Source organism: Moschus berezovskii, chromosome 6, assembly GCF_049115385.1.
Source record: "Moschus berezovskii isolate FMDL1 chromosome 6, NW_MosBer_1.0, whole genome shotgun sequence".
NCBI classification, from domain to species: Eukaryota; Metazoa; Chordata; class Mammalia; order Artiodactyla; family Moschidae; genus Moschus; species Moschus berezovskii.
In genome coordinates, this window is record NC_142465.1 from 49,929,238 (window position 1) to 49,941,318 (window position 12,081).

At 41.6% G+C, this 12,081-nt stretch overlaps 1 protein-coding gene and 1 long non-coding RNA gene across 10 annotated transcripts in view; one reads left to right on the forward strand and one right to left on the reverse strand.

The window, feature by feature from the left end:
- LOC148777609 (uncharacterized) overlaps positions 1-12,081 on the forward strand; it is a 147,275-nt gene that overhangs the window by 122,579 nt on the left and 12,615 nt on the right. The window lies entirely within an intron of this gene.
- The window catches only part of LOC148777610 (uncharacterized), a 131,270-nt gene that overhangs the window by 33,399 nt on the left and 85,790 nt on the right, over positions 1-12,081 (reverse strand). Inside the window, exon 4 of one of the 9 annotated variants that reach the window (XR_016037606.1) lies at positions 3,007-3,325. The exons of the other annotated variants lie outside the window; for them this stretch is intronic. The gene's annotated coding sequence lies outside the window, so the exon portion shown is untranslated. Of the gene's footprint in view, positions 1-3,006; positions 3,326-12,081 lie in introns of those variants that run through there. 9 annotated transcript variants of the gene reach the window in all.

Sequence of the window (12,081 nt, forward strand, 5' to 3'; positions counted from 1 at the left end):
GAAAAAACATAATTTAGATTTGTTAGTATAAAGACCAAAATGCAGTATTTTCCTATTAGAAACAGGAGACAAAACTTTTCATGATGATTTTAGTTCTTTTAACTTGAATATTTAAAAACTAATTACATTATAAAAATTGAATCCCACACACCAATTCTCTTAAATTATATTGATCATAATGAACTGATTTCTTCAGATTTATGACTTGAATAATTTATTATTATGCAACTCATCTCACATTAGTGGCTTTTGCAAAGTAGTGCATAAAAGCAATCTTTGCCAACTTCTATTCACGTTTGAAAAAGAATTTCCTGTATGTATGGCAAACCTGTCACCACAGAGCCCAGAGATGTCAGTTTAATACTTTGACACAAAGACATAGAGAACATTTATAAAGGAAGGTTATTTTTTCCTGGAAAATATTAAAGAAAGAGGCATTGTTGCAGTTAAGCACAGTCTAACCACCAGGTGTACCCTGAATGCTGTTCCAGGAAGGATCTCAGAAACGTTGTCCATATAATCAACCAGGGGCTGCCCATATGCTTCCCTGGTCCTTCCAGGGCCAACTTGCCACCTGGTTGGAGGTGAGAACTAGGTGTGGCATTGAAAGTTATTGTCCATTCATTTGTCCATTCAAAATGCATTTTTTTTCTTTTCAGCTTTATGAGGTATAATTGGCAATTAAAAAAATATATATATACTTTGACTTCCTTGGTGGTACAGTGGATGAGAATCCACATGCCAGTGCAGAGGACACAGCGGGTTTGATCCCTGACCTGGGAAGATTCCACGTGCTGCAGAGCAACTGAGCCTGTTGGCCGCAACTACTGAGCCCCCGTGGTGCAGCTACTGAAGCCTGTGTGCCAAGGCCTGTGCTCTACAACCAGATAAGCCACCACAATGAGTCCAGGAACCGAATGCAGAGTAGCCTCCACTTGCCACAGCTAGAGAAAGCCTGTGCACAGCAACCAAGGCCCAGCTCCACCAAAAAAAAGAAAAAGAAAAAAATGTTTTAAGTATATATATATAAGGTATGTAATTTGATGATTTGATATATGTAAACATTGTGAAATATTCCCCACAATTAAGCTAACTGACGTATCCATCACCTCCCATAGTTTCCATTTTCTTTTTGTGAGTGCATGGCGCAGTTGATATGTTTCTCTCAATCATCTAATATGTGTCAAGCCCTGTGTTTGTGCTGGCAACAGAAAGTGAGGAGGGCAGAAAAGAAGAGAGGACGGCTTAAGGAGGAACCACCTGGCTTTTCCCTGCTCTCATAAAGTTTACAGGTTGCTGGGGAAAACTATTAAACAGATAATTAGACAAACAGTTTTTTACACATCCATAAATACAACAACAAAAAGTATAGGGTGTTGAGGCAGTCTGAACACGGATTGGAAAAGAATTTCCAGACACAGAGCATTTCAGAAAGGAGTGAGTTTATTAAGAACAGAGAGCAGATATAATTTGGGCACTGCAAACACATTGGGCCTGACAGACTAGGGAGAGTGGATTCTTTTCTTGGGTTAGTAGCCAATGTTTATAGCCTCAAGTTAAAGAAAATTTCTGCTGGAAGTTGCCATTAGGTGATTGGTTGGGGCACTATAGGGTGACTACTAGGGGGGTGGGCATTTTTGCCTAATTTGGGGTCAGAAAGCCTGCTGGTGATGATCGGGGGGCTTGTGGCAAAGATTACAAAGGGGCTCAGTCAGTTCTGGAGATGACCTTGTTTCTGGACTCCATTTCTGTGGCCTTGGTGCAAGACTTTGCGCCTGTGGCTTTGGGGCAGGACCCGACCGACACAGGGTGTGATGAGAAAGAATACTAGAGGAACTAATTTAATCTAGGAGGTCAGAGGAGGTAGCTGGTAGGTCCAGTTTTGCTCAGTGTTAAAAATAAACAACACAAGCAAACAAAAAACAAAGGTATGGCTCATAGTTGATTGTTCAGTTGTTCAGTTGTGTCTGACTCTTTTGCAACCCCGTGAACTGTAGCCCACCATGTTTCTCTGTCCATGGGATTTCCCAGGCAAGAATGCTGGCGTAGGTTGTCAGATTGATAAGCAGTGCAATTCAGATATAAAATATTCCTAATGAAGTGTGAAATTCTAGGCCTTTAAAAGACAGAATTCTGCAGGGGGTGGTGATTTTTACCATTAAGCTAATAGAGCAAACCAGAGTCAACAGGATATTAAAAAGCTCTGGCTTTAGTTAGTTACTGAATCGCTCTGTGAAAGAGCTGGTTTGAAGGAAGGGTGAGGCTGGTGAATGGGCAAAGAACCAGGAGAGACAAACAGGTCTGGGAGATAAATTCGGAAGGAGTAAAGCACAAGCAGGAGGTAAACAAACAATGTGACAGGCTCAGAAGCACACGAGCCCAACAGGCAAACTGGCAGTAAGGTCACAGGAAATGAAGAGTGCTCTGAGGCGGCAGGAAGTGGCGCCCTGGGTGGACCCCAGTGCCGGAATCTGACCTGGACAGGAAGTGAAGGGCATCATCTGAGGAGCAGGAAGGGGAGATTATTTTTTTGTGTTGGTTGTAGTGAGGAAAATAAGTGTCAGTTACATAAACCTTGCTAAACCTTTCATCCTGTTTGGGGTTTGAGGCAGTTTGAAGCTTCTCTAACAAAGTAATTTGGTCTTCTGGGAGGGATTTGAGAGGGGCAAGAAATTGCTCTGGAGCTTTGTATCGCCTCGGCTCCCTTTTGGGAGACAGAAGATATCTGCCTTGGATTCATATCAGAAGAAAATAAGGACCTCCTACCTCTTGTTTCATGACAAAATGATCTGCGTGTGACGCTTGGTAGAGATATGGCTTTCTTGTGTTATAATAAGACCAGGGGTTGAGGAGTGGGAAATAGTTGTTTGTTGGAGATTATATTCCTAATTCAGCACTGTTTACACTGAAGAAGGGAAGTGATGGAAGAAGCTACCTCCTTCCCCGGGGTAAATGGAAGAGGTGAACACACTGAGAAATTAAAGTGAAGAGAGAAATATGTAAACAAACATTTTAAAAAACCAATTGTAAACAATGTGATATGATGGAAGATGGGAAGAGATAAAAAAATAATCAGCATTAACTTAAATGGGGTAATTAGAGGAGACAAAATAAGAGGGGATGATGCAAAGGATCTACCTACCTGTAGATACTAGAAGCTCCTTCAAATATTTCTTTTCAGGTGACTGTGGGGCTTTAAATCTTTCAGGATTTTAATGAGATGCTCAGACTGTATGTCGTACACACACACCAACACATATGCATTGAGAAGGAACCACCTGGCTTTTCCCTGCTCTCATAAAGTTTACAGGTTGCTAGGGGAAAACTATTAAACAGATAATTAGACAAACAGTTTTTTTACACGTCCATAAATACAACAGCAAAAAATACAGTGCTTTTCCCTCTGAAGGGAGGTGTGTTCTTGGCTGTCATTTAGATAGTAGCTCCTAGTACATTTTAGTTTCCCTTAGAAGCTCTGGAGAACAGTTGGCAAATAGAAATGGTCCACAGAAATAACATGGCTTCCTGGAACTTAGGAGGAAGGAAATGGGTGGTTTCTTTAATTACTATGGTGTGTGTGTGTGTGTGTGCATGTGTGTGTGTGTCTGTGTGATAACTAAAGATAGCATTCTGGCTTACATCCTCAGGAGAGAAGGTGAATCTGGAAATTAATGGATTTGGGAGTATATATGGTTGTGTTGAATTTGCTAGGTTAAGTAAGGCAATAATGCTGTGTTTTCAGTATCCTGGCTAGATCAGAAAGGGTGGACTGAAATTTTTCTCTGATATTTAATCATTTTAAATTCGAGGACATTATTATTTACATACGAAGAGCTAATGCCTCTAATGAAGGCACAAAAAGCTTATTTACAGCAAAGGTGTGAGTGGGGTGACAAGAGGAGTGTTGACAAGGCCTTAATTAATTGATTTTGCTAATTATTCATTTCTGCCAAGTGTTATAGTCCTTTTGGTAAAAATCAGTAGAAACAAGAATTTTGCCGCAAGCTATTTTAACTCAGTAGTAGTAGCAAAACTTCTTGGCTGTTTTAAGATATTTTGGGATCCTTTTTTTGTCCTCTTTTATGCTGAAATTGTGGACTTTGTAAAACTGAAGAACTAAACATATTTCTATATGGACACTTATTTATGAGCTGTGTGATTTAGCCAAGGTCTGGGCTTAAAAGGCATTTTAGTGAAACTGGAAATAAATTAGATGACAGATTTGAATTGAAATAAAAATTAAAAATATGTCCCATAGCAGTGCATGTATTAATATTTATTTCTTCAGACTTCGTAAAGACCTTGACTAGTCATAAATATATCCTTGCTCCTGGGTGCAGGAAGTTTAACTTTTCTGTAGGCTTATACTGTTTTGCGTTTCTTTGAAAGTCATGATACTGAAGAAATCCCAAAATCCCCAGGAGATTCTGTGTAAATGCAAGCTGCAAAACACTTTCATCTTTTCTCCACCGCACTATTGTCCTATATCTTCACTGATTTGGAGGAAATTGTGATTGAGGGCATGGCTATCATTATTAAGCATGTATTAGCTGCAGGCACTGTGTTGGATATTCACATGCATTATTTAATAAAGCCCCCATTTTACAGATGGGACAGCTCACAAGTAATAAATAGTATAAAACCAGAATATGAATCTAGGTCTTTTTTTTTTTTTGTCATTTCTTGACTTAATCCTTGACTGCCTTAAATTGCTGAGGCCTTATTTCCCTGATGAGACTGTCAATTGCTAGAAGGCAAGGATCTTATATTTTAGTCTGCATAGATTAGGCTGGCAATAGTTATATCCTTCTGTTGAAATGAAAAATCAAATGTCAAATAATTTTATAAAAAGGTTAAAAAAGGTGTAAAGAAAGAAACAAATCCCGAGAGATTAGTTTCTCAAATCACGACATGAATGCCATACAACACTGGTTCATGAACTAGTGCCACCCCCACGGTGTCAGGTAAAGCGTGGGGGTTTCTTAGGTTGTCAGGATACTGGGTGTTTCCGTGCACTTAGTGGGTGGTGGCTGGGGCGTCAAAAGTCCTGGAGAATGTGGGACAGTCCCACAAGATTGCCAGGCCCCAAATGCCACTAGTGAGTGCCTCTGCTGACTAGCAGCCCCGGCCTAGCGGCCTAGTGATGGAAAATGTGGACCCAGAGGCAGACTGAGTTCCGACCCAGCTGCCTCCCTTGCTGGCTGTGCCACTCGCATCACTTGAACTCTGTGCTGTCTACTCCCGGCACACAGTTAGTGCTGGATAATATCAGCTCTTACTCGCTCGCCTCCAGGAGAACATCCCTGAACAAGACACAGTCTTTGAGAAGTGACTGAATTTACTGGACTAACAGTAACAGTGTAAGAATCAAGATGTATTCAGAATGGTGCTTCTCAGATCTTAGTTTACTTACAAATGTCCTAGTGAAGTGAAAGTGTTAGTCGCTCAGTTGTGTCCAGCTGTTTGTGATCCCATTGACTGTAGCTTGCCAGTCTCCTAGAAATTTTGTAAAATGCAGATTCTGATTTAGGAGGTCTGGGGTAGGGCCTGAGAGTCTGCATTTCTGACAAGCTTGTGATGCTGGTGGTGGTGGTAGTGGCCCGCAGGTTGAGTGGTAAGATTCTAAAGTAACCTGGGGGAGAAGCTCACTTAATAAATCCAACAAGCAAGCATTTATTGCATATCTGTTCATACCTTAATTTACAGAGATGGAGGTAGTGGAGGTGGGCTATAAAGAGTATTGAATTTGATTTCTTCACATAGGGCACTTCTATCTGTTTGCCATTTTTATTATTACCTACTCCCCTCCCACTCCCCACCGCTGCACACAGACAGAGAATATTGTCCATGGAAAACTAACAGAAACTTTTTCTTAGGGGAAAAAGGCAGAAAAAATAGTTCCTATCTGTAAATCCTCACTCAGAATAAAAGGCCACCTTTTGTCTCCAAATAACTTTAGATATTGTAACTAAATAAAGGGAAAATTTGGCTGCCATTCTTAGATGCAAGGTGTAAGCCTTGCATATCTCAGAACGAGTGTGAGCTGTGTGTGTTTTGAGTGTTTGTGCTGTGTGTGTGCTACTGTGCATGTGAATGTGTAAGCTGGGAAGTGTATGAGGTCTTTGCTAGACAAATGCTTTTAAAAATATTGCTGGGGAAGGGAGATCTAATTACCCACCCCCTACTTCCCCGTGAAGATTAAAGCTCTAAGTTAAGGGGCAGGGGTTCCAAAGGCAGCTTTGACTGGGAACTTCGCATATTTTAGGCAGTGGAAGTTATTTGAATATAGTCATTGAGAGAAGAGACTACTTATTATCCACTTAAAATACTTCCCGACTGCAGCATGGTGTTGTATGGAAGCCAAAGTAATTGGCTCTGCGTTTGGCCAGCTGATTTAGCAAGAAATTTTGCAAATTATGCAGTCCTTACAGATGGTGCTGTTGGGTTTGTTAGAATGTTTTAAAACAGTGACACACTTGACCAAGAACTGAATTTCCAGCCTCTCAGAGGTACCTTCAGCCAATCCTAGACTATTTCCACCGGGGGGGCTGAAGACCAGAAATAGACCTTTCCTGCAACCTTCTGATAAATGATTTCCTTTAAAAACCACTTGTATAATAAAATAACTCGGTGGTAAACTTGGCCAAGGGAAACTCCTGGAACTTTTCTGTATCTTTGGTTATCTCTGAGTTGCTTGAATCACACTTTAAAATGGTTCTTAATTGACTTTCTGGTGCTCTGCCTGAGGTCAGGGAGGAGCCAGTGTTTCTAGAAGGGAGACGGGTGTGCTCTGCCAGGGTGAACTGTAACTCCCCGAGAGCCTATGAGGAAGGGCTCTGCCTGATGTGTAGAGTAAGAACAGCTGGAGCCTCTGGCTTTCTCTGGGAAGAGATTTCTAAGTTTGCCTCTTAGAAGCTATTAGAAAGTTCAAAGCACTGTATCATCTTCATAGGCCCAGTTCTTACTCAGATCTTTGCAACAGGGACTCGTCCTGATCTTTGGCTTGTTTTCTTGGTTTCTGTTTGAATCGTCACCTTTTATCCATCTCTCTCAGTGCCCTTTTGGTGGTGCTTATTTTGGCTTTACGTAAGCAGCATCTCTGGATGCATGAAAGAGGCAGATAAAATTCCCCTGGGTTACTGAATTGCCCTTTATCTATTTTTAGCCATGCAAGGAATTTACCGGGCCCACAGCATAACTCAATCACTCTAAGCCAGTGAGCAAATTCTGAGTGTTTTTAAACCTCTCCCTGAGGCATTTGGCATAGGCTAAGCTTAAAGGCCCATGATTCAGTCACTGATTATTCAAGATATACACACTTAGGTTTCTGTAATCACCAAACTGTCACTGTCAGCTAGACACTCAGTTCTGGCTCCTAATTTTGTGCTGGAAGCTGCACAAAGCCTATTGTGTCCTGTGTGCATGTGTGGCTCTGGCAATGCAGAAATGGCAACAGGGAAGTATCCGGTGCCCACTAAGGGACTGATGACAGATAATTTGCTCTCTTTCAGTCAAGTGACCTTTCTTAAGACAGCCTTTGGCCTATAGCCTGGGCTCTTTGGCCCTTGTATATCTGCTATCTCTTCCATTCCTAGGGACCTTCTATGAGAGTCAACAATGTTTCACCTAGGGCCTCAAGTTTTTTTTAATAAATGAGTTTGAAGGAGGCATTCATTCATTTGTTGATTGACTTATTCATTCAACAGACATTCACTGATGAATTCCTGTATTCCAACTTGGAAACCTGGAATGGGGGATCCTCAACTTTTCATAGGAATACATGCCTATGACCTGCCATTCTGGCTACAAGAGCTCCCTTGTACCTCCTTCACTTCTCAGAAACATGCCCTTCTAGGATGGTGAGCTCTGCACTCCTATCCAGATGAGCTCATTTTCTTTGCCTCTGCACTACTTCTGCTAGCAAAGGAATCCTTCCCCTTTCTGAATATCATTAGCTTCTGTCACTCCTTTTTTTCATTCAGGGTCAAACCGAAGATTAAGAAGATAGTTGACTTACTATATGACCTGTGATGTGCCCACTTGGCTAGGCTGAATTACATCCTCCAGAATTCCCTTCCAGTATGTTTCTGGTGAATGTGGGCTATAAGGGAGAGTCTTTTTGCAAAAAATGGAGAATGAAAGGGAGGTGTGCAGCTATTTTGTAGCACACATATGAAGTGAAGTGAATTCACTCAGTTGTGTCCGACTCTTTGCAACCTCATGGACTATAGCCTACCAGGCTCCTCCGTCCATGGGATTTTCCGGGCAAGAGTACTGGAGTGGGTTGCCATTTCCTTCAACAAAGCACCAATCTAGATGCTATGGTGAAGGGATTTTGAGATGTCATTAAAGCTCAGAATCAGTTGACTTTAATCATAAGGGAGATTGCTCTAGGTAACTCAATCAGAGGAAAGCTTTTTTCTTACAGTTTTACTGAGATATAATTGACACAGCACTGTGTAAGTTTAAGGTGTATAGCATAATGATTTAAGATACATACATTGTGAAAGATTACCACAATAAGTTAACATCCATTATTTCATATAGATACATACTTTTTGTTTTTGTTTTTTCCTTGTGATAAGAACTCTTAAGAGCTACTCTCTTGCTGCTGCTGCTGCTGCTAAGTCACTTCAGTCGTGTCCGACTCTGTGCGACCCCATAGACGGCAGCCCACCAGGCTCCCCCGTCCCTGGGATTTTCCAGGCAAGAACACTGGAGTGGGTTGCCATTTCCTTCTCCAAAGCATGGAAGTGAAAAGTGAAACTGAAGTCGCTCTGTCGTGTCTGACTCTTAGCGACCCCATGGACTGCAGCCCACCAGGCTCCTCCGTCCATGGGATTTTCCAGGCAAGAGTACTGGAATGGGCTGCCATTGCCTTCTCCGAGCTACTCTCTTAACTTTCAAATATACCATACAGCAGTGTTAACTGTGGTCAATGTATTGTATGCCACACCCCCAGTACAGAAGTTTGGACCTTTTGATCAGCTTTTTCCAGTTCAGAGAAGGCATTTAAAAAGAGGGGTTAAACCCTTCCTGAAATCAGAGAGTCCATGTAGCAGAGCTGAAAAGTTCTAGAATCTTCTTCTATGTTCTAGGTAAACACCCATGCTGTTGCTGATCTGCTCATTTGCCTCAATGGTGTGGAGCTGCAGCTGGGCCTGTAATTGCTTATCTTTACAGATGGCTCTTTCCTCATTTCCACTCACTCTTGGGCCAAGTGTATGCATGCAGCTCTAGGACCAGAGCTCTGGCTTCCACAGGATACCATCATCACCAAATTCATCCCTGTAGGGGGGGGGGGTCCCAGCCTACTTGTAATGTCCCTTCTCAACGCCCTGTCCTGTGGATGTCAGACTTGCTGAGCCAGCTCCTACAACTGTGTAAGACAATTCTTTGTAATAAATAAATGGACAGATTAAAAAAACAAAAACTTCTCACTGGTTATGCTTCTCTTGTTAAACTCTGACAGATACAAGAACTAGGGAAACCATTGCTTGCTTGTCATGACGTTAGCGATTGAAACCTAGAAGGCCACCAGTATTCATTCATTTATTCACAACTATGCTAAGGTTGGCAGTGTAGTAATCAGCAAGGCAGACATGGACCCTGCCCTTGGAGGGCAGATCTAGCAGGAAAGTGGATGTTCAACAGTATTTACAAGGATAATAATAAGGTGAGCACAGAACTGTTAGAAGGTATAAATTGCGAGACTCTGCCTAGGCTAACGTGTCAGAGAAGGGAAGTAAGGGCCTGAGAGAAAGAGCTAGAGAGGATGAGAGCAAATAAAAGGAGTTCAAGCATTTCTTTAGAGTTGTTCATGGTGGCAGAAGAGATGTGGCTGGAGAGGTAAGCCATAGAGGGCCCTGCAAACCAAGATAATGATGTCTGATACCCTGAGGGACAAACTTTTTTTTTAAGAATCTTCACATTTAGAATCCTGTTTTTTAAAATTATATCACAATTTGGTTTCATTTTGAGCCTTCAAAATTCCTGTGGTGTTGGTATGTACTCCTGTCACTACTCTGACTTCATTTCCGCTTTTTTTCTATAGCCTTCTTATATAAAACAGGATGCTCTTTTTATAAGACAAGCATCAGTTGGCTATTGGTATTTTTAACCCATTCTCCTGCCTTGGGCTTTAAATTCTCACTGCATACTTCTTGAGGGAAAAAGAAAATGGAATCTGTACTCTTCATATTAATTTACCTGACCATTCCCTTGTCTTTATGTTTATTTTTGGTTCTCTCAAGATTCATGGCAAAGGCTTCTGGAGGGTGGGCAGTTCACCTGTCCTCATAGTTCCAGGGCCTTCTGTTACCACCTGAGGCAAGGGGAGCTCAGCCCTTCCTTGGGCTGTTAAGCCTTTCTGCCTGCTAAACAACATGATGCTCTAAGGACTTCGTTAAGTAACTGAGCCACATGTTATCCTTGAAAAGTGGGGCAGTAAATACTATCAATTCCATGGGCTAGAGAGATAAGAAAAGTTGAGATGCTAGAAGGTATGTGACAAAACCAGTCACAAGTCTGAGGTAGGCTTAGTAGTGAGAGCTTGGATTCAATTTCTGTCTTTCTTTGCTCTCCTTCATTTTTCAACCCCCTTTCCCAGGTCTCCCCTCTGGCTGTGTTTGGTAAAGCATTTAGGGAGAAGGTGAACCAATTTTTTAAGGCAGACTGACTTGGGTTGAAAGTCTGGTTTCACTGTAGCCTATTTCTTTATTTGTAAAATGGGAGTAATATCAACCACTTGTCAAATGGCAAGTGCAAAGCAACTAGCTCAGTGCAAGGCACACAAGTGGGCCTCAGTACATTTGGGGTATTAAGCATTACGATCTTGAACAAGGGGACCTTGCTGGATGTGGAGGGAGCAGACAACTACATAGACTTTTACTGAACAGATTATGTTTACCCTTTGTACTCAGTTAAAAAATTTTTAATTTAATTAACTCTTATTTTTGGCTGTGCTGGGTCTTTGTTGCTGTGTGAGTGCTTTCTTTAGTTTCAGAGAGCAGGGGGCTGCTCTCTCGTTGCTGCGTGCAGGCTTCTCACTGCTGTGGCTTCTCTTGTGGAGAATGGGTGCTAGGGTGCTTGGGCTTCAGTAATTGAGGTTCTCCAGCTCTGAAGTGCAGGCTCAGTAGTTGTGGTGCTGGAGCTTATTTGCCCCACAATATGTGGAATCTTCCTGGACCAAGGATTGAACCCGTGTCCCCTGCATTGTGAGGTGGAATCTTAACCACTGGACCACCAAGGAAGCCTCCTTGGTACTCATTTTTGTACAAGGGGTAAGAAGCATCATTTAATTTGAGAGCAGTGCCTGGTCTCTCAAGGTCCAAATCAGGGGTCATGACAGACAATCAAGTTCATGGCTTGTAAGGACACTTGTGGAACTTGCCCAGCCTCGTTTAAAAGTGAATCGGAGATAACAAAACTTATTGTGATAATCATTTCATAATATATGCTTATATCAAATCAGGATGTTGTATACCTTTAATACAATGTTGTATACCTTTAATACAATGTTGTATGCCTTTAATACAATGTTGTATGTCAATCATATTGTAATCAAACTGGGGGAAAAAAAGAGAAACTATAGTCACTGTAAAAATAGCAGTCAATTGGGGTGAAAAAATTTTGGAAATAGTGGTGATGGCTGTACAACACTAAATGTAATCAATGCCACTAAAATTTATACTTGAAAGTGGTTAAAATGCTAAATTTTATGTTAGGTATATTTTACCACAATTAAAAAAAATATGAATTCTAGAAAGGCTACTGACTTGTGTCTGAATAGCTCTTCCTTTTATGCCCAAATGTAGGCTAGCTTGCTACTACTGTGACCCACTTCTGAACTGAACTGTGTGGGGACTATTTGCTAAATTATTCCAGAATGTGAATTAGGATGGTCTACAACTAAACTCCTCATTTTCCAGATGAGGAGTTGGAGACCCTGAACACACTCAAACATGCCATTCTTTCTCTGACAGGGCCTTTGCATATGCTTGTCCCTCTGCCATGGATGCCCTTCCCCACTTTGACAAATCCTATTTCTCTTTCTGGTTTCATGCGAAATATCACTTTATC